Source organism: Asparagus officinalis, chromosome 3 (genome assembly GCF_001876935.1).
Source record: "Asparagus officinalis chromosome 3, Aspof.V1, whole genome shotgun sequence".
Lineage (NCBI taxonomy): Eukaryota > Viridiplantae > Streptophyta > Magnoliopsida > Asparagales > Asparagaceae > Asparagus > Asparagus officinalis.
In genome coordinates, this window is record NC_033796.1 from 74,517,174 (window position 1) to 74,541,148 (window position 23,975).

General features: G+C 39.8%; 1 long non-coding RNA gene across 2 annotated transcripts; it reads right to left on the reverse strand.

Moving 5' to 3' along the window:
* On the reverse strand, positions 1,650-5,182 carry LOC109834342. Of its 2 annotated transcripts, XR_002245536.1 has the most exons (3): positions 4,430-5,182; positions 2,078-3,059; positions 1,650-1,947 (listed from the first exon to the last, which is right to left on the reverse strand). It is a non-coding gene; the product is annotated as an uncharacterized LOC109834342 (long non-coding RNA). The 2 variants fall into 2 exon arrangements; XR_002245535.1 differs by lacking the exon at positions 4,430-5,182 and having other exon boundaries at positions 2,078-3,415.

Sequence of the window (23,975 nt, forward strand, 5' to 3'; positions counted from 1 at the left end):
CTGCGCTGCAGCGACTTCAGCGACGACTTGAGGTGGCGGAGGTGACAACTTCAGCGACGACTTGAGGTGGCGGAGGCGGCGACTTCAGGCGGAGGAGGAGGAGGAGGCGGAGGAGATTGGGATCAGGATTGAGGCGGAGGAGATTGGGATTGAGGCGGAGGAGAAAGAGGAGATTGGGAATTTGGGATCAGGTTTCTTTTGTTTTGGTTTTGGGAATACGATGGGCGAGCAAACGGGCGAATAAACACTGCCCATTTAGTGCCCATTTAGAATAATGTAAAATAAACCCGCCCAATTAGGTCCATTTAATTAAATGGGTGGACATTGGGCGGGCCAAATGATGGACGGGTCAGGTGGGTAAATGAGTATGGGCCAAAATTGACATCCCTACTTCTACTATTACCAAAACGCACGTTACAATTACTACTAGTCCTTTTAACCTTTAATATATATTGATACTAGTCTTCACAAATTAAATAGCTATCTAGTCCCCCAACTTCTTAAGTTACATCAAAACTACCCCTTCAAATCAGTGAAAAGCTTACGGGTTCCCAAAATCTCGGGGAAATTACACCATAATATAAATAATCCCTTGCTCCTACTACTACCTAAACGCATCCTAAATTTCCATAGACTAATCAATAAAAAGCACTGTCTACTAGAAATTTAGCGTAATGTTTAGCATATGAACGTGCACATGATGTGAGACTTTTTTTTTCATATTTGTAATTTCAAATAATTTCATTTTGCAGTGATCTTCTAATAACTATAACATTGAATACAATAGAAAAAGATAAAATGTCCTAGAAGCAGAAAAAATGAAAAGGAAAAAAAATTTTACTCGCACAGATACATATTGAACCTGTTAATTACGTTACAATTGAGGGGGAACATGGGAAACTTGGGCTCATATAAGCCCGGCCCGTGATTGATTTTTCCCTCACGAACGAGGGGACGAGAATCTTAGTGGATTCGAACCACCAACCTCTCAAGGTGCTAATAAAACCTCGAGCGCTCTTACCATTTTGAGCTTAAAGATCCACAATCAAAAGATGCAACCCCAATTTCATAATAATAAATAGACGTCATACTTCACTTTCATATTTTAATCTTGCACGGAAGCAAACAGAACATCGTGCAACGATATTTTTCATTAACAAATTGAATTTCTCATTTCCCAAGGTCTGCCTTCTACAATCACCATCCAACTTCAGTGGTCCTACACTAGGTTAAGAGGTGAAACAGAAGCCAGCGTCTTATTGCTTATCTAGAAGGCTTCGTGGGGACTGGCAAAAATAGTCTGGCAGCCAAATAATTTCAAAAAGAATTGCAACCACAAAGCCTGCAAGCTGGAGAACTTGCTCAAGGGTCTCTCACATCAGAATTAACAAAAAAAATTCTAAATAACCACATTCAAATTTTTTTTTCTAAAAATAGACACCCTTGAATTTTATTTACAAAAATAAAACTATTTTGTCCTAATAAGGTTAGTAAATAGTCAGGGTTACCCAGCCCGATAATACAAATCCCTAATTATAACCCTAAATATATAGTCGGGATTCGCAACCCGACTGATCAGAAATCAGATTAAGACAAAATAGATCGATTTTTGTAAAAAACACTCACTTATCGATTTTTAGAAAAAAAAATTTATGAACAGATTTGTTTAGAAAATTTCTTCAATTAACTATACTCAACAAAACTAACGAACTCAAAAACTGATTTTTATCCTTCCTACCATACAGGAAGTGAAACTAGAACACGAAATCTAACAAAAATCATACGCAACAACAGTAATTTTGACACCCACACCGGTCGCCTAGCCTAAGCCAACAAATTAGAAGGACAATAATTTTCTCACTACGCCCTTGTTACTTCATTTGACAATACCATCCAGCAACTACAGCCACTGCACTAGGCAGGACTCCGCAAAATTCAGGGAGCAAACTGCAATAATCACCAGCAGCAAATAAAAATCCAGAATGTACAGTAAGCACACGATAACTACAAATTTCTACTGCAGCAAATAAATTGAGAAATACGCAATAATTTGAAGGATAAAATACAAACATATTACCATGCTATTACCGCAGACTGCTGTGGACAAGTAGCTACTTTCGTTCTTACTTAAGCCCTCCCAAGCAGATTTCAATTAATCCGAACACAGAAGGCTCCATTCAGCAGACGACTGCAGTCAGAGAAACGTCTTCCACAGAAGACCGCAACCAACGAAGCAGCCTCCAAAAACGACTGCAACCAGCAAACAGCACCAGATCGCAGCCAAAGAAACAGCTTCAGCAGAACATCATAGCCACAGAACAGCCATCAGTTGCAGCTCGATCAATAAATGAACTTCACAACCTTTTAATTGCTGCCACTTAATCAAATGCTCAAATAACAAATAATAGACAGCTCCCCTGTAAGTTATATAATACCAACTTCTTTAAACAAGTGGCAAAATTACTCGCAAATTATCTATGGCCTATGACCCAACAACAAAGAGAAGAAACTGCACACTACCCTTCGACAATTTTGCCACAGCATTTACAAGCGTAAATAGGCCAAGGATGCCAGCTTAAAGCCAGAGATGGCAGCTTAAAAACAACACTCATAATTGAGAAAGAAAATCAACAATTACTTGACCAGCAACAACCATCAAGCAAGTAAACATAGTACCAAAGCAGACAAAAGGCCTGGCTCACATATAAAACTAAGCCGCTGCAATCACCCCCCAAAACACAAAGTAAATATTATTAATAGTAGCAACCTACCAAGCGAGCGCACCCAGCATGGCAAAGGTCTTGACAGATAGAAGTGCATACCAAGTGCAAGTCTCGGAATATCATCCTCCCCCGCTTCTAGCAGCTCATTTATCGCAAAGTGCACTAGATACACCATTCAGTAACGGAAGCAACAGATACCTCGAATGATCCAAAGCTCAACAAAGGTCGGCGGTACTAATGCTGAGTCGAAACACCCATTTGAATACATTCCTCTGTTCAGATCATGAACGGATGGCAGAAAATTCATCACACAGCTGATGACGCCCACTGATCACTCTAAAAATACAAATGATTACACAACACCACTCTACAAGATCTTAATACAATGACTTCAAAAGCACACAAGATTTTACAAATAAGTTTCAAGAGTGGATCAATGAGCATGAAGAAAAGCTTTGCAATATTATAAAATAATTGGAAGACAACATGAGTAAATAACTATCAAACGTTAATCAACATATGCCAAAGGAAAGACGCCACCTGACAACCACACCTTGAGAGTGAAAAGGAACTATATAATTAACAAATAGTTCACCAATTATTCGCGCAAACTCTCAAGCCACATTTTATTTGGAGTTCATCCGACAGTAAACGAGTAGTTTAATGTTCATACAGTAAATGATTAGAGCCACATTTTATTTGGAGTTCATCCGACAGTAAACGAGTAGTTTAATGTTCATACAGTAAATGATTAGATTTTAATATTGAAGTCGTAAACATATATAATTTAACAAAATCTATAATTCAATTGGTATATTCTATTTGTTTGCATATCTGAAATTCACTTAAAAGAGTGTTTGGTCCAAATGCCATGATGTTAAAATTTGTAATATCATTGAGAGTTTCAAATCAATAGGGCTCTATACATGCTTCTAAGATTCATAATATTTTGTTTGGTTGAACTTCATTATAGGAAAGCAAATCCTAAAAGCCCTAATATCTTGTTTGGATCAAACCCAAATTATTGGATTCCAAAATACAAAGAGCCTCACTTAATTATCCCAAAACTTATAAACCACACCAAATGTCAATTAATTTTGCTTACACCAAACAACCCTTTCGAGTCCGGCATGCACGATGACATCAACAAGCAAGTTCGTACTTTTTTAGGTTTCATGCCAACTCTCACCAGCTTAAAGAGCGAGCTCTTTAACTGGATAAAAGATAACGTAATATTAAACTATTCATCATAAAATTACGTAATACGAATCTGCGCTAAAATTATGTAGTTTCTAACTTCAAAATTACAATTAATGAAGTAATCATATCAAATTATACATTATGTACTAGTGAATATTCGAAAAACAGACGTGCTCAACTTCCAAGAACACCATTAAGGGAGATTTGAATTTTAGTCGAATCTGAAGGCTTGAAATGAACACAAACACCTACCGTGCTATTTAACTCAAAATCATCAAAGAAACCAATAAAATGAGACTCAAATTTGTAAATTAGGTGATGCCTCGAATAAATCGTCAGGGGCGTTTATGTGCGAGATGTAATAAATATATCGAAAACTAGGCCGTCACATAGTACTCCAGCGCAATTTCAATTCTAGCTTATTAGTAGACACACCCGCAAGATTCTAACTTCCCCAGTGAATCGACGAAAAAGTACTGAAAACGGATTGTGCAAGTTTTATGTACCTGGCTGCAGGCAGGCAGATCTCCAGAGCGGAACGGATTATCTAACCAGCAGAAAACCAGAAGGAGAAAGCAGGCACCAGCAACAGGGGGAGAGAACCCGGGGTTGAAAAAATTTAAGCACCCCGTACGATCTCCCCCCAAAACACACAAAAAAATAAATTTTATTAATGAAGGCGACCTGCCATGCGAGCGCACCCAACATGGCAAAGGTCTGGTCGTAAGGAAACACATACCGAGTACAACTTCCAGATCACTGCGTCTCTTCAGCAAGCCAGACCCCAGGGTACCCAAAACAAGTACATCGCACCTCTCTCAATTTAATTTTCTTACAACAGAAAGGCTTACACAGCGCACGTTCGTCAAATCTCTACAGATCGGAGAGACGCGGGGTTAGATCTGGGCCAGATCTCCCCCATCAAAGAGAAATCAGCGAGATTCGGATGCCCGAAGCGAACAGACATCGCCGACGTGAAACAACCCATCCAGATCTCCACGGATTCGCACGGATCTGGAGGCGAACGAGTCAACACCTCGTAGATGTGGACGAAATCATCCGCAAGCATGATGACTCAAAGCTAACCACCTGCAAAACTTCAAAAAAGAAAATTTTTTGGGGGAGGAGAAAAAAACATGAGCCTTAAATAAATCGAACGACATCCCACCAAAAGATCTCGGATCTATGGCCGGGATCAACAACGGAGGGAAGGAGGGAGGGAGGAAAGAGAGCGGCCAAGGGATGGAGAAGGAACGAGAGGGGAGGGCTCTATTTATTGGGTTCCTCAACAAGATCGGCGGACGAAATTAAGCGGTGGGACACATCAACGGCTGCAAAACGTGACACGTTTTGACGCTGGGTGACAACCATTCAATTAACCTTTAGGCGTGAAACCTCTCTGCGCACCCAACTTCCTCACCTCTTTGCAAGTTGTGGGCCCTTGTTAACCTAAATAAGGGGGGGCGTTCTTGTTTTGGTGCGGCTGTTTTCGTCCTTATTCTTATTAATGGGAAAGCATCTCTTTTATAGTATGAGGTCACCGCTGTACTTGTGAATTATCAACTTAGAAAGAATGATAAGAAGACTTCTATTGAGCCGGTAGCGGGGGCATTGGTTGCAAGAGCAAAGAGGCCAAACCGAGGTAGAAGATCACAGTCTAGAGGGGCACATTTTGGAATTCATAGGAATCAGTGTGTTTTTTGTAAAGAAAATAGACATTGAAAAGCCGAATGCCCAAAATTGAATGATCAAGCTAGGAAGAATAAGGGGAAAACGATTGAACCTTCAAATGTGAATGTTGCCAAGGCTAGTGGCAATATTTCAGATTCAGATTCTTCGGGCTATTTGTGCCCAGCACTCCCGTCAGTTTGTGTTGCTGACTCCACTGAGTAGATGTTGGATTCGGGTGTCTCATACCATATTTGCCCTAGGAGGGATTGGTTCTCAAGCTTTCAGGAGTTGGAAAGAGGGGATATTGTGCTCATGGGTAATGATCACAAATGTCCTATTGGTGATATCTGTACAGTTCGTATTCAGATGAGTGACGGGGTCATTCGGTTTCAAATGCAGATGACGCGTTGATTGTTTTGAGTGCAGCTGATAGGCGCAGTTTGGACATGACCATTGGTTCACCTCAGGTAGAGGTGTTTGGATCGTTTCAATTTGAGGTCATTGGAGGTGCTATCACTCGCAGATTTGGTGATGATGAAGGAGGGTTGCGTGCTCTTCTATTGGATTGAGGGCCTTTGGAGGCCATTGGATGAACTACGTGAAGACTTGATTCATTGGGCAAGAGGATACGTATGCAGTTAGTTTTGATGCAGCCGATTTGATGAGTAGATACCGACGTTTGGGAGAGTGTTCGCACTCCTATTTGGGTCTCGACTTGTTGTGGATTGAGTCTGTTGCCATGAATCGTTTCACGGCGTACTGGACGTAACAAGTGGGACATTTGGTTTGGTTGGTGTCGGCTCAGTTTTGGAAGAAACTTCATCGAGGTGGAGAATTGAAGAAACCGCGAAGAAATTTTGGATCAGAACAAGTTTGGAGGCGCAGGAATCGTTTTGGGTGTTGCGCGGCCGGTCGACCGCGGCACAAGGCCGGTCGACCGCGAACGTGCACAAGCCAGAGTAGGAGTCTGGATTTGGTGCGGTCGACCGTCGCGGTCGACCGCGAGACCCTGTAGGCGAATTTGGTCTCTGTCGCTGGAGAACTTTAGGCGATCGACCGCCAATCGGGTCAGGGCATGTTTTGTGTTTCCTGTTCTTATTGGGTTTTGGTGTTTACATAAATATCAATACGCGTTCTAAGGTTTCTTAAGGCTAGAGTTTGGGATATTTTGAGCACAGAAAAGAGGTATTTTCTGAGCTACTTGATTAGGGTTTATTTGGAGAGATTAAGAGCTTTGTGGTAAGATTAGTTTGTTCCTTCGAGTGATTTGTAATCTCAATTTGTACTCTTATTCTCTATTAATGAAAACCTCATCCCATTCTTGCCCCGTGGACGTAGGCAATTGTCGAACCACGTTAAAATTGGGGTTTTGAGTTTGTGCATTGATTTTGGTTGGATTTTGTCTTCTTTGATCGGCGATTGGTTTGGTTCCTCGACACGGGTTTTACCCAACATCTTTAATACGTGCAACTTAAGCATAGAATTTTAATGTCTAGGACCATATTGAATTTATCCTTGCTTTGACTAATTATCACTAGATCTTATCTTTGTAGTTATTTCTTAGCATAATTGATGAATTATTATTGAGAAATTCTTTATAATTCATTATTTTAATACTGGCATATTCATTTCGGTTGTAATTAAATCAAGAGATAAATAAGCTTAGTTCTAGCCTGCCTAGGTTACATTAGAAGTCCTAATTTTTAGTATCAATTCTATGTAAGATACGACGGGCTACTACACTAGTCTACTGTGCGCTTGCGGTTATATAATTGACCAATCAGAAACATAAGAGTGAAATAAATTTATTAATATATCAAACGTTTCAATTCATCCATATTTCAATAGTTGTATGTTGCAACACCAAAGCATTGTTCTTAAACAACGTACAAACTAAAGAGCATCCTCAGTTGTTTAACTAATCAGAAACATAAGAGTGAAATAAATTTATTAATATAGGAAACGTTTCAATTCATCCATATTTCAACGCGCAAATTCAGTTGTATATACCGCAACAAGGCATTGTTCTAAACAGAAGTTTCGCCCATTGCTCATATATTAGGCCCCTCAATCTTTAATATTTTACCATCGCTTTCTCACATTGAGATTCCTATCAAGCTCCTGTCGTATCTTTAATATTTTAGACCCAGTCCCTCATTGAAATTTTTCTCGAGTCCATTTAATCTTTAATATTTTGGAATTAGTCTCACACTCATTAAAATTGCTACCAAGTCCCTTTAGTCTTTAATATGATATCTTGATACTTGCAAATTGAAATTGCTATCTAGCCCCCCACCTTCTTAAGTTACTACAAAATTAGCCCTTTAAATCATTGAACTGCTTACAGGCTCCCAAAATCTCGGGGAAATTACATGATAATATAAATGATCCGTTGCTCCTACTATTACCTAAACGCACATTAAAATTGCTATTAAGTCCCTTTAATCTTTTAATATGAGATCTTGATACTAGTCTTCACAAATTGAAATTGTTATCTAGTCCCCCAACTTCTTAAGTTACTTGAAAACTACCCCTTCAAATCATTGAAAATCTCGGGGAAATTACACGATAATATAAATGATCCCTTGCTCCTACTACTACCTAAACGCATCCTAAATTTCCATAGACTAATCAATAAAAAGCAATTCACTGTCTACTAGAAATTTAGTGCAATGTTTAGGGGGTGTTTATTTCAAATTTTTTTTGGGATTTTGGTTGGATTTCAAGTTTTGGAATGTAAAAAGGTACTTTTTTGAGTTTTGGTATTCCATAAACCTTGTTTGTTTCAAAAAAAATTGGGATATTGAATCTCTAAATTATAAAAAAACTAATTGTTTTTAGGATTTGTGAAATCCTCTCTTTGAGTTAGGATGTGGGTTGGATTTCTGACATCCTCATGTTTAGCTCATCACAACCCTAAATGAGATCCCAAAATCTCAATGACGCTTCCAACTCTAGAGTCACCGCTTCATTTTCGTCCCCCTCCTCTTTTACCCGCCATGTCCATTTTTCGCGCAAAAACCTCACTGGCCTACGCCTCCTCCTCGGCATCCCCAACTCCGCCTCTATGACGCCACCTCCTCCCTCCTCTCCGCCTCTATGACGCCACCCCCTCCCTCCTCTCCACCCTCAGCTTCACTGGCCTACGCCACTCCTCGGCATCCCCAACTGCCAGCTTCTCGCCCTCGCCTCATCGGCATCCCTAACTGCCAGCTCCTCTCCCTCGCTTCTTCCCCCTCCTCCCTCTCCACCGAGGTCTCCCGTCACGTCACCCCCTTCCGCTACCAGACCCTAACGTACTCCACCCCCTTCCGCTACCAAGTCTCTATACAAAAAAGAGAAAAAAGGGGGGAAAGGGGGGAAAAAGCGAACCCGCCAAAAAAAATTCATCATGTCTTCTCCTAGCAAGCGTCGTGAGATTGATTTGATAAAACTGTGAATTTTCTCGATTGCCCTTTTGTTGGTTTTTGATTTGGCTGACTGAAGTTTGCTTTTTTTTTCTTATTTTTGGGGGTATTTTTGATGTAGGATGATGAGTGATTACAAGGTGGAGATGATAAATGATGGGATGCAAGAGTTTTATGTAGATTTTCATGGGCATAATGACAGTACATTTTTTTCATCATGTCTTCTCCTACGCGTCATTGCCAATTCCTAACTTCTTCTACAATCGGCGCCCAAAGTCGTCAATAACACCAAATATTCGCCTAATGTTCAAAGGTCTAAAGAAAACTTTGGTATGTTACAATCGCTCTGTCTTACATTCCCTTATCTGTCTCTTTAAATGCCTATTACCTGTGTGACTAAATCTCTGTTAGATATAAGAATTTCTTTTGCATTTGTTTTGCTGCATTATGTGGTGTAACTGTGTGACTAAATCTCTGTTAGATATAAGAATTTCTTTTGCATTTGTTTTGCTGCATTATGTGGTGTAATTTTGCTCTTCTAGTTACTAAACATATAAGAATTTCTTTTGCATTTGTTTTGCTGCATTATGTGGTGTAATTTTGCTCTTCTAGTTACTAAACGTCCATTATTGACAGTCATGAACACCATTTAGAATCATAATCTCATCTTCAGACAATGATTTCTCAAAATAGGTTGTACTTTCACTATAGTTATATGGTTTATATTTATATGGATGTTAATCCGTTAGATATGGAGAAAGTTTATGCATGTTTTGAAAGACAAAGAACACATGAATGTCGACCCTCATAGTTCCTTCATCATCTAGAATTAACAAGTTAATACGTAAGGTTGGTCCTCTGAGAAATCATGCATCAACAGAAAGATCTGTATTTACCCAATTGCTAAGCCGAAGACTCCATCAATAGAGCCAATGATTGGATTTATGTCTTTTTTTGTTGCTTTTGGGTGAAAATGATTGGATTTGGTTATATATTTGAGCCCCTACTTTGAACAGCCTTGGTTATTTGAGCTTGTTTTTGATGGCTTGCTAATTTGGTTGTTTCAGTTTAAGTTTGTCGTTGAGCTTGGTTGCTTGTGAGCTTGCTTTTTTCCCATGGTTTTAGTTTCAGTTTCAGTTTCATATTTATCAAAGTCAAGGTACTTAATCACATGCTTGCATCCTTTGATGGATTTGTGAGCTTCGGTTAAGCTCAGTCTTCATAGTATCCATAATTTCTCGTAAGGGACATGTTATGTGTTGTGGATGGCACTTGGTTAGATCTTGTTGCTTGTATCTCTATGTACTCGTTGATATTATTGTACTCATGGATAAATGGGTATATTATCTTTATGAATGCAATATTTTTCGATATGCCAACATGATGCATATTTCACTACTCCAATTGCAATCTCATTATAATTTGGGTTCTTTTGCAGGTTTATATAAATATGGATGGATATAATACTTGATAGCAACCTACATTGCACGATATGTATTGGTATGGCTATTTTGTATTGTTCAATTTGGGCAATGATGATGATCCTATTATGATAATGCAATCTACAATGTTTTGCGATGTTTAGGTAGGGTAATCTAGGATGAGAATGCAACCTATATTGTATTTACAATGTTAGGTGAGCAATCCATTCATGTGATTGCAACCTACATTGCAACTTCATTGTTAGATGAGGCAATCCATGTTTTCAATTTGTATACCTATATCTGAGCCCCTACCTGGGTTATATATAATTAAAATGATGGGATTTGGGTTTGAGCCTTGGTTATTTGAGTTTGAGCTTGTTTTTTATGGCTTGTTTTTGAGCTTGGTTGTTTGTGAGCTCGATTGCCAAAAAGTACTTTTGTTCTTGTATGATTTCATTTGAGCTTGTAGGTTTGTGAGTTTGAACTTAGTTTCTTGTATGAGCCTTGGTTATTTGAATATCAGATGTTTTTGAGCTTGGTTGCATGGGAGCTCGATTGCCAAAAAGTACTTATGTTCTTGTATGATTTCATTACACCGGCCTTTTCCTCAGTGTGAGACTCACTTACCAGTTTTCTCATTTAGGAACTCCATAAATATAAATATGTGTGTGTGTAGATGAGAATAGTAGATATCACAAATCTATTTATGAAATATTCTTCGGGGTGATAATAGTAGTGTTATTTGTAGTTAGGTTAGCAGTACTTGTGTCTAGATGATAATATCAGCACAAATTGGTTGTAGCTAAATACTTTTCCTGGATTAGAGTTTCCTTTGATAATGTGGGCATCGTTGCATTTCCTATTATAATTTCTTGCCTAAGAAATGTGTAAATGATAGTTGTTACATTTATTATAATTTCTAATTGGTTGTAGCTAGATACTCTTCTTAAACTTCTTCACTAGTATAAATGATACTTGATGGTCACAAGCAATCTAAAAGAAGCTCACAAGCAACCATTAGAAAATGATACTTGATGGTCATATTTTGTATAAACTGAATATGAGCTTGGGTTCTTTTGCAGCCTTGGTTATATGAGTTGTTGGTAATATGACTTGCTTTTTGTTTGCGGTTGCTTGCTTTTAGCCTTGATTATTTGAGCACTGAGCTTGTGTGTATACTTTGATGGCTTGCATGTAGGTGAGACTCATTCTTGTATGCTTTGATGGCTTGCTTGTTTGCTTCCTGTCTTGCATACAAAAGCAGCCTGAACTTGGGTCCATCTTGCTTGTTTGCGGCTGGTCGCTTGCAGCCTTGGTTATATGAGTTGTTTGCTTTGAATTCAGGAGGGTTTTGTTTCAGTTTTTGTAGCTACTCTGAGCTTACTTGCGGCTGCTTACATTGCTGGTTATATGAGCCTGAAAAGTATGGTTACTTGTTGGTGTGTTGTGGGTTTTAAGTCCAATCTGAGCTGCTTGTATACGTCGGTCCAACTCGCTTGTGTGGACAGATTTTTATTTTTTATTTTTTGCAGCTAGTCTGAGCTTACTTGCGGCTGCCTAATGCTAGTTATATGAGCTTGTTTGCATACTTGGATGGTTATATAAGCTTGCTTGCAGCATATTTCATTCTTGCATACTTTGATTTCAGGTGCAATTATTCTTTGATGGTTTGTTTCATTTTTTGCTGGTTATATAAGCCTGAAAAGTATGATTACTTGTTTGATTTGTTTCATTTTTTGTTATAGGTTGATGCGGCATAATTATGTACCAAAATTGCAAGTGCACAATTTATCAAGTTATAGTATAAAAAATATCGATCCCACGAGGAAGGTGATTTTAAGAGATTATTAGAAATGGTTCTTATGTTTTGTGCATGACAATTAGGAATAAAGAATAAGTGTGATTGTGATGAGTGGTTATTTTGATTTATGTGCAAGAGATAATAAATTGAATTTTAGAGAAGAAAGAATCAAAGAATAAATGAAATCACAAAACAAGAAAGAAGAATGAATAAAATCAAGAAATAAACCAAGAATGAAAAGAAAATTTAAGAAAGTTAAGGTAGAGGATTTAAAAGAGGTAAGAAATCTAGAATATAATCCACTAACTAATTTCAATTACAAAATATAAACTATTCTCTTTTTATCATATTTTAACTTAGATTTATTAAGCATAGATTATCAAACCATTTAAGGAAAGTGTAACCTATCAAATTATCATCTAAGCTAAAATTACTATTCATGATAAGAACAACAACATGATAATAATCCTAGAATTCATAAGCATAACCTATCAAACCATTTAAGATAAGCATAGATTATCAAATTCTTCTTCTACCGATTAGTTCTCTAGTTGATTATCCTAAACATGAACATTTTAAGTGCAAGAGAATAATTCATACAATATAAAGGAAATTAGACTAGTTTCATATAATTCTAAACTTCCTACAAGAATTAAATTCACATCTTTAAGAAATAAAAACAAGAAAAAGAACTAATTACAAAAATAAAAAGAAAAGAAAAATCTAAACTATGAACAAGAAATAAATCTAACTACAAAGAAAATAAAAATCTAAACTACAAAATAAATTGCAGAAATTAAATGCAAGAAAAATAAATCTACTCTACAAATTAAAGTGCAAAAAGAAATAAAAAAGACAAGAAAATAAAGAAGTTTACAAAATTTTTCACACCCTTAACCCCTCACTCTCTACCCCTATTTATAGTAATCATCAATGAATATGAGCCATTGGATTTGTCTTGAGCCCCAAGCATCAATCTCCACTTTTGAATTTGTTTTTTGTTCTTCTCTAGCCCAACCATAGGAGGCCTAATTGATTTTCAAAAAAAAAACAATTGAAAATTAAGTTGATCCATGAAGAGTTTTCAGAAATCAAGTTCGGCCCTCAATCTTCCCATTTGATTGAAAATGAAATCTGCAGCGGCCCATTGGAGCTTCCCAAAAAAAAATGAAGAGCTTGCAAGTCCGGCCCATAGAAAAATCAAAGCATCCGGACTCATGGAAAAATCAAGGCTGCTGCAAGTCTTTGGCCCATAGCATTTGATTTTCAAAAAATGAAAATCCGGCCCATTTACAAATCCAATCTCCAGCAGCATTTAATTCGGTCCATGAAGAAAAAAATCAAAGCTGCAGTCCCAAAGTTTCAAGACCGGTCCATTCATTTCATTTGATTTTCAGCTGCAGCATAATCCAGTCTAATGGAGCTTGATTTGGTGTATTCATTTGATGGGCTTTGGGCCTTTACATCCTTATATTTCACTTGAGAATTGGTTGAGTTTCTTGATGGGTTTTGGGCCTCCAAAAATTCGAAATTCATTTGTGAAAAGAGAGGAGGAGCTGCCATGGACATTTGGGACATTTGGGCTTTTAAAATTCAAATATTTCACTTTGGCTTCTTGAATTTCTCTTATTTCTTCATTTACTCAAGGGCCTTTGTTGAGAGATGGGATTTTTAGGATTTATTCTTCATTAACCTGCAATTAAATATAAAAGCAATTATTAGTGGTATATTTATTCATATAAAATAGATAATGATGGTAGAAAATTGTAATAAAATGTGATTATCAAATACCCCACACCTAAACTTTTGCTAGTCCTCTAGCAAAGAAAATAAAAAGAAAATCCTAACTCACTTTCGCAGGAATCGCGGTTGTATTTAGCGCATACAACAAGCCTTTAAACCCCTAGGTTACCCTAGTGGACGAGTTGTAGTCTCGTGAGGGTTTGCAGTGAATATACCCACAAAATTCAGTCAACTTACCAAATTAAAGAAGTCAGTAAATAACTAAATTCACTTGATAACTTTTAGATAATCTAATTGGAGCCAGTTATCACTCAAGAAAACATTTTTATATATAACTCTAAGGTATATTTTCAAGAAAATCTTCTCATTGTAGCAATACAAAACCAAGCCAAACTTAGAAATTTAATTTAAAAGTTTTGAAAAGAACATGCTAACTCTTTGTTTTAAATAATTTTCAAGTTGCTTGATTTAAAATATTTTCCAAGACCATATATACAACTATAAAACATTTATTAGTTTTTTTAACTCTTTCTTCCTTGGTGATTTTTTCTACTTTAACGGGCTTTCTAAGTGACCATTTAACGAGTTTTGGGCCAATGGATCCCAACCCAAATGGGCTTAGGTCATTAAGTATGGAAACACTCCTTGGGCTTAATTACTCGGTCAGCTTAGGCTTTATAAGATAGAATCACCTTGAATTAAAGAGTTTTTTTTTTAATCACCTTGAATTTAAGAGTTTTTTTTTATGGTGCCCATTTTTCGCACTCTTCTTTTATAAGGTTAGTTTTTTTTAATATATATATGTGTAAGTATATATAGTCTTTAAAAAAATGTGTAAATCAAGATAACTTAAAAAAATATTTTCAACTCTAAGTTAAGCATGCAAAAATTTTATTATTTTTAATTAAAAATCTCAGGTAAGACTTAAGTAAAGTATACTAGTTAAAAAATCATTTCTTAAGAATTTTATTTGGAGTTATTATAAAAGGTGAACTTGAATATGTCACTAACTAAGAATTAGAAAATTTAAAATCTATCAATTTGATCAATTATTACTTAACTCTATTAATTTGGCAAGTGACAATATTTTTATATTTTTTTAATAAAAAGAAAGAAAAATATAACTGAAAAGGTAAAATAAAGAGGAAAATATGTATTTCTCACCCCCACACCTAAATTTTGCATTGTCCTCAATGCAAATTCGCTGAAGCACAAAGTAAAGCAGATAAAATTGAAGAACTTATAGTTGTTCGGTTGACAATGATGATAAGGATCTGCAATTACTGTTAGTATGAGGATGAAGAAATCAAATAAGAGGAAAAATTGTAAGTAAGTATTATGTTATTTATTTATTATTATTGTTATGTTTTTTTATAGATAATGAGGTTCATGAAGAACCAACACCTCTTCCTCTCCGAGCGTAGAAAATTCTAAAAATGGTTTCAGACGTTGACCATTTATTTTAAAAATGTTACCATTTTTAGGATTTTCTATCTCGACAGCTCCATGTGAAAAAACTTGTTTGACAATAAATGGACTTGTCCATCTTGATCTTAATTTTCCAGGAAAAAGATGCAATTTTGAATTGTACAATAAAACTTTCTGTCCTGGAGAGAAATTTTTTCACAAAATTGATTTATCATAAAAAATTTTTGTTTTCTCTTTGTAAATTTTTGAGTTTATGTATGCATCATTTCTAATTTCTTCCAACTCATTTATTTGGAGCAATCTATTTTTACCTGCCGAGTCTGAGTCAAAATTTAACTATTTTATTGCCAACATTGCTCGATGTTTCAACTCTACTGGTAGGTGGCAAGCCTTCCCGAATACCAGTTTGTATGGTGACATCCCCAAATTGGTCTTAAAAGCTGTTCTATATGCCCACAGAGCATCACACAATTTTACAGACCAATCTTTTCTGTTATGATTAACTGTTTTTTCTAAGATTTGTTTGATCTGCCTATTTGTGACCTCTACTTGTCCACTGGTTTGGGGGTGATAAGGAGTTGACAATTTGTGTGTGATTGAATATTTCCTCATCAAAGCCTCGAAAGAACGGTTACAGAAATGTGTACCGTTATCACTAATGATCGCTCGAGGTACTCCAAACCGGGCAAAAATGTTCTCTTTCAAAAACTTGACAACGACCTTGTTGTCATTAGTTTTGCAAGCTACCGCCTCAACCCATTTTGACATGTATTCAACGGCTACTAGAATGTAGACATTTCCAAAGGAATTTGGAAATGGTCCCATGAAATCGATACCCCACAGATCAAAAAGTTCAACGGATAAAATGGGTTGTAAAGGCATCATATTTCTCCTAGTGACCTTCCCTAAAAGCTGACAGCGGTTACAGGTTTTGCAAAACTCGAATGAATCCTTGAAGAGAGTGGGCCAATACAGCCCAGATTGGAGAAATTTTTTAGCTATTTTTCTCGGGCCAAAGTGGCCCCCACAAAGACTACAGCTAAAAACTCTTTCTCTGTGACAGAGTAGTTTTGTTGGGCATCATTCAGAGTTCTACTGGTGTAGTAGATCACATGTGGTTTTCCATCAAACCGTTGTCCTAAAACAGCTCCAATTGCAGAATCAGATGCATCACACATCAGTTCGAATGGTAAGGTCCAGTCCGGTGCATGAATGATAGGAGCTGTGGTTAGCTCCTTTTTCAGATATTCGAAAGCTTTGAGGCAGTCGGGGGAGAAGACAAATGATGTATCCTTGGCTAAAAGATTGGTCAAGGGTCTAGCAATTTTGCTGAAATCCTTGATGAAACGTCGGTAAAAACCAGCATGACCAAGAAATGATCTGACATCTCTGACAGTTTTGGGAGGAGGGAGATTGGAAATGAGATCTACCTTAGCTTTGTCCACTTCGATTCCCCTATTGGAAACTACATGTCCTAAGACAATGCCTTGTTTGACCATGAAATGACATTTCTCCCAATTGAGAGTCAGATTTTTCTCCCTACACCGTTCTAGGACCAGTTTAAGATGATGCAAACATTGGGAAAATGTGTCACCAAAAATAGAAAAGTCATCCATGAAAATTTTGAGAAATCGCTCTACCATGTCGGAAAAAATACTGATCATGCAACGTTAGAATGTGGCCGGTGCATTGCACAGGCCAAAAGGCATGCGTCGGTATGCGAATGTTCTATACGGGCAAGTGAATGTGGTTTTCTCCTGATCTTCTGGAGCAATAGGGATTTGATTGTAACCTGAATATCCATCCAGAAAACAATAGAACTCATGTCCTGCTAAACGCTCTAACATTTGGTCAATGAAAGGAAGAGGGAAGTGATCTTTCCGAGTGTCTAAGTTAAGTTTTCTGTAGTCGATACAGACTCGCCATCCAGTTTGGATTCGAGTGGGAATCAGCTCATTAGCCTCATTTTGGATCACGGTGATCCCAGATTTCTTTGGAACAACTTGGACTGGACTCACCCATGAACTATCAGAAATGGGATAAATGATCCCATGATCGAGACATTTCAGAATGTCTTTCCTAACGGCTTCTTTCATCACTGGGTTTAACCTACGTTGAGCATCTCTAGTAGGTTTGGCATCATCTATCAAATGGATTCGGTGTTGAACAATGGTTGGACTAATCCCTTTGATATCAGCCATGGTCCATCCAATGGCTTCCCTATTCTCTCTTAAAACAGCTAAGAGAGCTTCCTTTTGACCGGTAGTCAACTCAGAAGAAATGATAACTGGTAAAGACTCGTTCTCCCCTAAGTAGGCATACTCTAGATTTTCGGGTAGAGGTTTGAGCTCTAACTTAGGGGGTTCCTCCACAGATGGGCGAAGCTGGACTCGGGGTTCTATCTCTAAAGGTTCTCGTTGCCAGCCAACAGCAAAAACATGATTGACCAGCGGTTCTATCTCAAGTTCGTCATCAGAAAGCTCCTCAATCATTAAATCAGATGTATTTGAATCAGACTCACACTCTCCCTCTTGTTGTTCACTGGATATTCCTTGAATAAAATTCACTTCCATGGGTTCATCAGATGGATCACTAGGTTGTCTCCCTAAGTTGAAGATATTGAGGACAACAGTCATATTCCCAAAAGATAGTTTCATCTGACCGGTTCTACAGTTTATCAAAGCATTTGAGGTGGCTAAGAACGGTCTTCCTAGAATGACGGGGATTTGACTTTTGAGATTGGAAACGGGCTGCGTTTCCAAGACAATAAAATCAACAGGGAAAATGAACTCTCCAACTTTGATCAGAACATCCTCTACCTCTCCTTTGGGAATTTTTACAGATCTATCAGCTAACTGTAGAGTGCATCTTATCGGTTTAAGTTCTCCTACACCTAGCTATTGATAGACTGAATAAGGAAGGAGGTTGACACTGGCTCCCAAGTCTAGTAGTGCCTTATCAATGTGAGTGTTACCTATGACGCATGGAATTGTGGGACAACCAGGGTCCTTGTATTTCAACGGCATGGGTTTTGAAAAAATTTCACTGAGGTTGGCAGCTAAGAAGACTTTCTTGGGGACATTGGTGGTTCTTTTCTTAGTGCATAAGTCTTTCAAGAACTTTGCATAAGAGGGGATTTGTTCGATTGCATCTAGGAGAGGGATGTTGATCTTGACCTGTTTGAATGTTTCTAGGATTTTCTCAACCTACGGGGAGTTTTTCCTAGGTTTGAGTCTATCTGGAAAGGGGGCAACGGGCCTATACCTATCTAGATCAGGCTCAATTTCAAGTTCAGCGTTTTGGTCATCGGAAGGAATGTGTGTTGGATGGGAGAAGGGGTTTGATCCGGTGGCATTCTAACCTGATTGTCTATTTGTTTTCCTGATCTCAGAGTGTGAATTGTATTCAGTTGAGCTGGATTGTTAGAACTGGATCCAGTGTCTTTAGGGTTTGCAACAGGTTGACTAGGGAATTTTCCTTTTTCTCTCTCACTCCCGGTAGCGGCTAATTGCCCAAGTTGGGTTTCTAACCGGGCTATGGCTTGCGTGTTTGAGTTGAGCATTTGGCCGGTGGTTTGCATGAATGAATTTAGAGTGGTGGATGATTGGGTCAACATGTTGGTAGTTTGTGTAGAAGCTTTGATCATAGCTTCTAAACCCTTTTCTAAGACACTCAAACGTTTGTCATGATCAGAATTTGAAGGATTTGTAGGCTGGTGAGGATGAGGATGTTGGTTTGGAAAAGGTGGGTTAGAAAAATTGTTCGGTGCATTGAACGGGACAGCGTTTCCCCTCGGGAATTGCGGGTTTATAATCGTCGCCATCTTCGCTTCAGATGCAATGTTTGACTCCAGGGAAAGACCACTAGACTTAGATTGGGAAACAGATGAAACCCTGTCATCACACTTTTCCCACTGTATTGTTTTCTCGGATAAACTCTCTAGAAATTCCCAAGCTTCATCTGCGTTTTTTCTCATAAAATCTCCCTGACACATCGATTCTAAAGATGTTTTTGAAGAATAGTCCAATCCTTCATATATGACTTGGCACAGTCGCCATTTTTCTAGACCGTGATGAGGACATTGGATTAAAAGATCTTTAAATCGGTCAAAGTATTTCCAGAATGGCTCTCCCGGGACAATTTTGAAATTCTGAATGCTGTTCCTAAGCTTTACCGTTTTGTGAATAGGGAAAAATTTCTTGAGAAAAACGGTGACAAATTCCTCCCAAGTTGAGATGGAATTTATCGGTAAGCTGTACAGCCATTTTTTAGCTTTGTCCTTTAGAGCAAATGGAATAAATCTAAGCTTAATCGCATCTTCAGTTAATTCTCTCATTTTAATCATAATACATACTTCCTCAAATTTCGAGATAAATATATATGCATCTTCTGTTTCATTACCTAGAAATTTGGGAAGCATGTTTATGAAATGCGGTCTAAGCTCAAAATTTGCTCCATTTACTTCGGGGAGTCTTATGCAAGATGGAATTGTATTTCTGGTGAGTTAACACATATCCTGAAGAACTGGTTGATTTGCCTGTAGGCGTATAAAATTGCTTATAGGTCCCTTAGCACAGCTCGGCACAAACCGATGAACCATCGGGCGACATATCCAAACACGAGCGTCAGTCCACAACGCCGAAGCCAAGTGACACGCAACGTTGCGGATTAACGAGGCGACGAGGCTAACGAACCGCACACAAACAATGGAATACATCCATTCGCATGCGGAATCAAGCTAACAGTTTGGTGAGTCAACAAGTCATCCAACCATAGAACGGATTTGAACTCAAACACCGAGGCGGATTTACTGCCATATTAGGATTCGGACTGTCAAATCAGAGTCCGGATTAACAACGAAGCGGGTTTAGTGCCAAATCAGGATTCAGATCAACAAATTAGAATCCAAATCAACCACGAGACCGGAAAAAACGGCAAAACCCAAACATCAAGGGGACTCGGCCAAAACCGAGCCACCTATGGGTGGCTCGGCCAAAGCTGAGCCACCTATAGGTGGCTAGGGGGCCGAGCCACCTATGGGTGGCCGGCCCAGATCTAAGCCAAGGCACAGATCTGAGAGCCTATAAATAGGAGGGCATGGTTCATTTGTGAGAGGTGGGAACTTTTGGAGCCGAAACTCTGCCGAATTGAGAACTGAGCTTGGAGTTTTGAAGACTTGAAGACTTGGACATCCAGATCTGGTTCTTGGCGAGCATCAACGTCACAAAAGGTAGGAGTTCGAGAGAGAGAAATCAGATCTGAGATCTACACAAAGTAATACTCCGGATCAAAGCTTGGCCTTTGATCCCGAGAACTAGAGGCTATTATTTCCTTGGTGAAATAGTACCACCCGGCTATTATTTCCTTAGTGAGATAACACCCGTCAAATCGTGTAGATCCGACCGGATCTAGATCGCGCGGTGGTCCACGGATTAACCCCGGCTCGGCAAAGAACCCACAAAAGCGAGTGACCGCAAAATAGGAGCTCGTGATTCTTTCGAAAGGAAAGTTGTGATCTTTTTTCATTTTCTTTTGATTTTATTGTAACCGGATCTTATAAAAAGACCGGATCTTTGTAATTGATAAACTGTTAACAAAGGAATCAATGGAATCAATGAAAGCTATGATTTTTCCTGCGAACAATCTGGCGACCACAGTGGGAGCCACCGATCTCGCTGCCGAGATCGTCACGTCGCAGCCACGGATCTCAATCCCGGTCGAGGAGGAGGTCGAATATGAATTCGATCAGGCCAAGTTCGAGGAGTATCTGTCATCCTCGTCCGGATCCACCTCCCCCCGCAAGTCCAAGAAGTTCTCCTCCAGGAGAAAAGTTCGTTGGTACGAAACCCCAACTAATGCCAAAGTCGCATCGGGTGAAGTTCCACCGACCTCCAACGAGGTCAAACCTGTTCTTGCCGACGCCTCTACTGTTGAGGGCGTTGTGACTCTCTCAAAGAGAGCCCGCCAGAGGCGACGTCAACGCCTTGCGCGGCAACTCGCTAAGGCGATGGAGTCTACAGACGGAGTCCTCTACAACACGGATCTGAAGAACAGGGGAGGCAAACAGCCTCAACAACTGAAGAATGACAGCTCCTCCAAGCCGCCAACGAACGAATGGATCCGGGTCAAACGGAACCGTTCGACACTTGAAGAGCGGATTCACAAACGCCGTGCGTTACTCGCACAAGCAAAAATTCTTGTGCAGGAGGCCAAGAAGTTGGAGGAAGAAAGAGTGGCCAAAAAGCCATCACCAACCCGCCAAGTATGGAGGCCGAAGCAGCCTCCAACAAAAGTTCAACCACCGGCGAATCAACCCAAGCCGCCGATGATTCCAGTAATTACTCCGGGAGATCACGCAGAATCATCCCGAAAGAAGAAGCCAGTTTTGGAGCGCCTCAGTCCACTTCCCTATGAGCGAGGCAAGGCTCCAGTTCAAGAGCGTTTGGGCCCTGAAGAAGGCACTCAACATGCTGGGGGTCGCCGCCATCCTCAACATGCCAAAGAAATCATGGCAGCTACGCGCACCAATTTGCGCATTGAAGTCCAGGAGCCCGCTGAGAACTCACGCCCAAAAAGGCATGTTTCGAGGCGCGTGACTTTTGAAAGCCCAAAGAAGGCAGTTCTTCCTCAGAAGGAAACATTATCGTCTGATGACGATAGTGTTATACCTGAGAAGTCGTGCCAACACACGATAGGTTACTCCGACCGTCAAGCAGACGAGTTGTACTATCGTGTTGGGGGTACGGGTAAAACCAGGAAAAGAAGTCCCCGAGAACAGGAAACTCAATGCCCCTGTTCCAAACTCATTCGGGCAGTATTGTCTGAATGTAACTGCATCAAGGCGATCCCCGAAAGAATTTTGGTTTTCGAAAGGCTCAGTGCCAAAACGCCAAAACCAAGGCCTAGGCGTTTCCGACGAAGAAGAACGGTGGTTGGAGACTGTAGGGTGAAAATTTGATTCTTCCGAAGAAAGGAGTTTCGTTTGTATTTATAAGAAAGCTTATTACAAACTAACAAATCAAATGTTTACAACAGAAGCAGAGGGAAGGCCCTCTTTGTTTTGTGTGGGGACTTTAGGTGGCTATAGGACGCTTCGCTCGATGCTCGGGTCGAGTCTGCTTCCCTTGGACCGTTTGAATGAGGTTGCTGGAGAGCTTCAGTTCGCAGTAGAAGCTCGGGGCAATGGAGTTCGGGTCTGCTTAGTTCGTCGGCGATCGGAGCTCGGAACTAGGCAGCAGTGCTGTAATGCAAGGATTTGCTAACAGCTTGGTCTCAACTCTTTTTTCTCCAAGTTTTGCGACCTCTCTTCCATCGTGCTGGAAGGGGTTTTTAAATGAAAGAAGGACAGCTTGACTTCTCCTTGAATTGTGGGATGTGACCACATCCTCTTCAGAGACGTCTCGCCGTTCCTCGATACCATGAACGGTCATTCCAGGGATTGTGCTCTATGTCCTGTCACCTACGATGGGAAGGCCCATTCTTGTATGTGAGGCAACAAACGACTGCTATCCGAGTGGATTTGACCAGCATTAATGAACCGCATTTATGAGTTTGCAGATCGATGAAGTGTCTGTCCGATCACTTGTACTGTGCGTGACCGCCCGGCGTGCTTTGAGCACGACGCTTTCTCCTTTCCGGTCAGGAGAGGCGGTGAAGTAGGTGTACAGTACTCGAGTGGGTCTAGCCAGCTTGCCGAGTGCCGGCGGATCCAGCTCTTGGCTCAGACATCCGAGGTGAGTCGCATTTATGAATGCTCAGGTTGACTCGACACCTGTCCAGGCTTTCGTGCTGCGCGTACTGCGAGCGGCCGTTTGACGGTCCTGGGGTATCGTGCTCTCTCTCCCTTCGGGTCGAGAGAGATGGGAAGGTCCATCTCAGCACGTGGGGTAGTGGATACCCAGCTGTACTGACGGTTTTGGGGCTTGCTGGCGGATTCGACTCCGAACTCGGGCAGGCGAGTTGAGCGAAGAGCGAATTTCCGCCATCCTGATCGACCCTAACTCGTGCTGGCGAGTCGACCGTTAGGCGAACCTGAACTTGAGTACAGTCGACGTCTACGCGGTTTAGGTCCGTGCCAGAGAACTGGGCGTGCGAACTCTTCTCGTAGGCAAATTTCCTGTAGACCCATAGAGGTATTTTTTACCGTCTACAAGACCCCCTTCAAAGTTTTCAGACCTAAACTGGCTTGCGTGTGGTCTGGAATACTTTGAATGAAGAAATTGTTGGCGAAGCAAGTGCCTTCGATTTCTCTTAGGATTTTTAGCAAATCCTCAGCTATCAACGGGTTTGATGTGCCTTTACCGATTACCGTTTGAATCGGGCTAGCCATACTATTCTCCTCAGTATGATGAGTTGTCGAACAGTTTCTCTTAGGCTTAATGCTAAGATTTCTGCTCTAACCCTTAGCCATCTGGGGCGTGGGTTTCAACCGTTTAAGCAAGGTCATTCTTTTGGCTTTGTTCGTAATTTTACCTTTGAGGGCGAATGCATCGTCAAGGCGAAATTAGTTTTTGGGAGCCAAATTTCGCGCGACTCGTGGGGTTATGCCCAGTATTTGCAGGCGAAACCCTTCCTTTTG